The sequence below is a fragment of the Dendrobates tinctorius genome, unplaced genomic scaffold (genome assembly GCF_039654945.1).
Source record: "Dendrobates tinctorius isolate UK_male_01 unplaced genomic scaffold, ASM3965494v1 ptg000192l, whole genome shotgun sequence".
Taxonomy (NCBI): domain Eukaryota; kingdom Metazoa; phylum Chordata; class Amphibia; order Anura; family Dendrobatidae; genus Dendrobates; species Dendrobates tinctorius.
In genome coordinates this window covers 7,431,966-7,437,627 of record NW_027361859.1, presented here as the reverse complement: position 1 = coordinate 7,437,627, position 5,662 = coordinate 7,431,966, and positions in this window count along the sequence as shown.

Genomic DNA, 5,662 nt, shown 5'->3' with positions numbered 1-5,662 from the left:
GGTGGAGTGAACATGGTCCAACAGACTTGTTCACATTGTGCATGTCACATGTGTGTTTTTAATCCAGTTTTTTTCATGCTTATGCATGATTTGAGAGACCCCACCCCTCTCTTGTGTGACATGCACATAAAGAGCTGTCTTGCATCACGTGCCCATACCAGAAAGCGCCTGTCTTAATCCTGCTCATTTAGACACAGTTCATATGTTCAGGTATTAAATACATTAGATAGGGACTGCTTCAATACGGGTTACCTTGACGTTGGTGAGGCAGCTTGGTATACATTTTTTTGCAAAAAAAGTATCGACTAAATACCCTGTGTTTGTTATTACCTTTCATCAGCACTTGCTGACTACTGTTATATGTCTTATTGCAAGGTATTTTTGCACATTTGTCATTCTGTACTTTTTGTTTATGTAGTATGTATGTAGCATGCATGTAGTATATATGTAGCATGTATGTAGTATGTATGTAGCATGTAGTATGTATGTAGCATGCATGTAGTATATATGTAGTATGTATGTAGCATGTATGTAGTATGTATGTAGCATGTAGTATGTATGTAGTATGTATGTAGCATGTATGTCGTATGTATGTAGCATGTAGTATGTATGTAGCATGCATGTAGTATATATGTAGTATGTATGTAGTATGTATGTAGCATGTATGTAGTATGTATGTAGCATGTAGTATGTATGTAGCATGTATGTAGTATGTATGTAGTATGCATGTAGTATGTAAATGTAGTCCCATCGGACGATGCCTGCACAGACCCCCGCAGGCTGCACAGACCCCCGGACATCAGCACAGCCCCCCGGCAGGCCGGCACAGCCCCCCGGCAGGCCGGTACAGACCCCCGCAGGCTGCACAGACCACCGGCAGGCCAGCACAGCCCCCCAGCAGGCCGGTACAGACCCCCGCAGGCTGCACAGACCACCGGCAGGCCGGCACAGCCCCCCGGCTGGCCGGTACAGACCCCCGAAGGCTGCACAGACCACCAGCAGGCCGGCACAGCCCCCCGGCCTGGCCGGTACAGACCCCGGGCAGTCCACACAGCCCCCCGGCAAGCCGGCAGAGACCCCCGGAAGGCCCGTACAGACCCCCGAGAGGCTGTACGGGGGCATTAAAGGGTTTTCCCAATTCCGATACCGGAAGTCCCATAGACTTGAATGGGACTTCCGGTATCAGAATCGGCGATACCCGATATTTTTTTTAGATCGGGAGATACCGTCCGATACGATATTTTTAAGTATCGGACGGTATTGCTCAACTCTACTTATAAGGGTTAAAAGTTGACCAGCGATTGCTCATTTTTCCAACAAAATTTACAAAATCATTTTTTTAGGGACCACCTCACATTTGAAATGAGTGAGGTGCCATGTCTCAATTGGAGACCCCCTGATGTACTGAAACAGTGGAAACCCCCCAATTCTAACCCCAACCCTAGCACAGCCCTACCCCTGACCCTAATCCCAACCCTAACCCTAATCCCAACTCTAACCACAACCCCAACTCCAACACCACCCTGATCCCACCACAACCGTATCCCCAAAACAACCCTAACTCAACACAACCCTAACCCCAACACAACCCTAACCCCTACACCACAATTGTAACCCCCACACCACAACCGTAACCCCAACACCACAACCGTAACCCCAACACCACAACCGTAACCCCAACACAACCCTAACCCTAGCCCAACCTCAACCCTATCTCTAACCCCAACTCAAACCCTAACCCCAAGCCTAACCCTAGCCTCAACCCTTGTTGCCGGTTGCCAGCTGGCAGATCTCAGCGGGCGCATTGTGCATGAGCCTGCCATTTTCTTCCCGGAAGGAAGAAGACACCGAGGACCGCAAACAGAGCCGGAGGGTCCAGTGACACCGGAAGTACTGGGGGGGCTCGGGGGACACTATTTCTCTCTCCTCTGTTGTGCTATATCATATCAGAGGAGAGACAAATAAATGGGCAATCAGATTTTTTTGCGGTCGTCGTTATTCGGTGAATAACAGCGATCACAACACTGGGGACGGTAAAAAAATGACCCGAATGATGTTCTCTGGGGTCCCAGCTACCCCGGTAGCCGAGATCCCAGAGATTTTCCGACGCTGGGGGGCACTATAACCTTATTCCTCAACGCCGTTAAAAAACAGCGCTGAGGAATCAGTACCCTTAACTGTCACCATTAAAAGGCATATTGGCAGTCGTTAAGGGGTTAAGATTATACCCAGTGTGCACAGAAAGCTGTCAATCAGTGGTGTGGGCAGAATTATACAACACTAAGCATTGGGAGAACTGCTGGATCTGCAGCAGATAAAACAGGGATTTTATCAAAACTGGTCCCTGACCTTACATCATGCTGCTCTTAGTTGGGTATCAAAAGCCTGATGACATATTCCCTTTAAAAATGGAGCTTCCGGTTATCTTTATGGAATTAGGTCTTTATGCAGGTACGAAATGCAGAAATTCCCCATGGCTACTCGGCTCATGGCTCTCCTCTGGTGCCAATAGACTATATCAGCATCCAAATCTGAAATTTTCAGATATAAATTAACGCAGGATGATAAAAGTAAAGCCCACCGGCAGAGGTGGCAGGACCTAAACTTGCAAAGGAATGCAATGGTGTCTGGGAAGGATCCTTAGGTATTTGTAGTGATGGAAAGATGCCAGGAATCAAAAACACCTAAGGCATTTTACAACCAATGGGAGGTATGTGGCTCTGATGACAGCTCTGCTTTGTGTTTTCAGTCCAAAGTAAAAAGATGAGCGGTGAATACCATGAATCGTCATCATCAATCATCCTGGACCCTTGCTGGAAGTTGAAGAGTTAACTGCATCTTATGTCTCTTCTTGTGTTTTGGAGAAGCAATGAAGGTGAGGATGTAAGAGTCTCCTGGTTTAGACTGGAAGCTTGAGGGGATAAGGGTAACGGAGGGAGATTAAAGACATATGAAATGTGGTAGTTCATTAAATTAACACTCCCATAGCTTTGATGTGAATGTACAAACAGAACATGAGATCTAATCATCTGTCTCTGTCTCCTTGGGTTGCAGTGTCTAGAAATGTTGATCCAGGGTATTCACCGTTTCTGGAGTTACGAGATTCCTTCACATAATTCAGTACGAGAAGAATAAGCTAAAGTTTCTAATCACATGACTGAGTAAGAAATAAGTGGCAACACCTTGGGCACCTGTCATCTACTTAACCTTCTGACATCAAATAGCAGGGCAGCACGGTGGCTCAGTGGTTAGCGTTGCAGCGCTGGGGTCCTGGGTTCGAATCCCACCAAGGACAACATCTGCAAGGAGTTTGTATGTTCTCCCCGTGTTTGCGTGGGTTTCCTCCGGGCACTCCGGTTTCCTCCCACATTCTAAAGACATACAGATAGGGAATTTAGATTGTGAGCCCCATCAGGGACAGTGATGAAAATGTGTGCAAACTGTAAAGCGCTGCGGAATATGTTAGCGCTGTATGAAAATAAAGATTATTATTATTATTATCCTGTAGCTCAGCTTTCTGGGCCATTCATGTGTAACGTGTGGGTTAAAAAAGGAATTTCATGAAAGCAAGTGAAGGCAAATTCTGGGCCATCACTTATTTGACTACTGGGGTCCAATTGCCATGAACGATAATCCTCTGAATTAAAGATCAAAAACAGTAGTCAAAGGGTTTGTTTGCACACTTTACCATTAAATATTAAGCTCCATTACTGTCCTCTGAGAAGTGCTGTCACTCTATTTAGTTCAGTCTTCTTCCTGCCCTCAATCATCAACGTGGCCAACGAGGGGCTTATGACCATATCCAAGCTTCATATGTCTTTACTGAACAACACCGTCCACGGTACTATGCATGCACTTGTTTCCAAAGCTGTGCACTATATTATTCAATGGAGGCCGTGGATGTACAGGTCTGGTCACATGCTCCTTTTGTATGAATGGGGGGAACAAAAACAGCTAGCATTACTTATCATTAGTGTTGAGCTTCCCGATACCGCAAGTATCGGGTATCGGCCGATACTTGCTGTATCGGAATTCCGATACCGACATCCGATATTTTTTCAATATCGGGCATCGGAATCGGAAGTTCCCAGTTGATTGACAGCCGAAATGACGTCATCATGATGCGCGGTGTGTGCGCATCATGATGCGCCGTCATTTCGGGCCTTCCGGGGGGTCTGTAGCGGCCGGCCGGAGGCCTGTGCCGGCCTGCCGGAGGTCTTTGCAGCCTGCGGGGGTCTGTACCGGTCTGCCGGAGGGCTGTGCCGGCCTGCCGGAGGGCTGTGCAGCCTGCGGGGTCTGTACTGGCCTGCCGGAGGGCTGTGCAGCCTGCGGAGGTCTGTGCAGGCATCGTCCGATGGGACTACAAGTCCCATCTGGCGATGCCTGCTACCATGACAGTGATTGACATATTAGCCAATGATGGGACAGTAGTAGTCCCATCATCCGGCTAATGTGTTAAATGTAAAAAAAAAAAAATTTACTTACTACATACATGCTACATACATGCTACATACATACTACATGCTACATACATGCTACATACAGTGGGGAAAAAAAGTATTTAGTCAGTCAGCAATAGTGCAAGTTACACCACTTAAAAAGATGAGAGGCGTCTGTAATTTACATCATAGGTAGACCTCAACTATGGGAGACAAACTGAGAAAAAAAAATCCAGAAAATCACATTGTCTGTTTTTTTTTTCATTTTATTTGCATATTATGGTGGAAAATAAGTATTTGGTCAGAAACAAAATTTCATCTCAATACTTTGTGATATATCCTTTGTTGGCAATGACAGAGGTCAAACGTTTTCTGTAAGTCTTCACAAGGTTGCCACACACTGTTGTTGGTATGTTGGCCCATTCCTCCATGCAGATCTCCTCTAGAGCAGTGATGTTTTTGGCTTTTCGCTTGGCAACACGGACTTTCAACTCCCTCCAAAGGTTTTCTATAGGGTTGAGATCTGGAGACTGGCTAGGCCACTCCAGGACCTTGAAATGCTTCTTACGAAGCCACTCCTTCGTTGCCCTGGCGGTGTGCTTTGGATCATTGTCATGTTGAAAGACCCAGCCACGTTTCATCTTCAATGCCCTTGCTGATGGAAGGAGGTTTTCACTCAAAATCTCACGATACATGGCCCCATTCATTCTTTCATGTACCCGGATCAGTCGTCCTGGCCCCTTTGCAGAGAAACAGCCCCAAAGCATGATGTTTCCACCACCATGCTTTACAGTAGGTATGGTGTTTGATGGATGCAACTCAGTATTCTTTTTCCTCCAAACACGACAAGTTGTGTTTCTACCAAACAGTTCCAGTTTGGTTTCATCAGACCATAGGACATTCTCCCAAAACTCCTCTGGATCATCCAAATGCTCTCTAGCAAACTTCAGACGGGCCCGGACATGTACAGGCTTAAGCAGTGGGACACGTCTGGCACTGCAGGATCTGAGTCCATGGTGGCGTAGTGTGTTACTTATGGTAGGCCTTGTTACATTGGTCCCAGCTCTCAGCAGTTCATTCACTAGGTCCCCCCGCGTGGTTCTGGGATTTTTGCTCACCGTTCTTGTGATCATTCTGACCCCACGGGGTGGGATTTTGCGTGGAGCACCAGATCGAGGGAGATTATCAGTGGTCTTGTATGTCTTCCATTTTCTAATTATTGC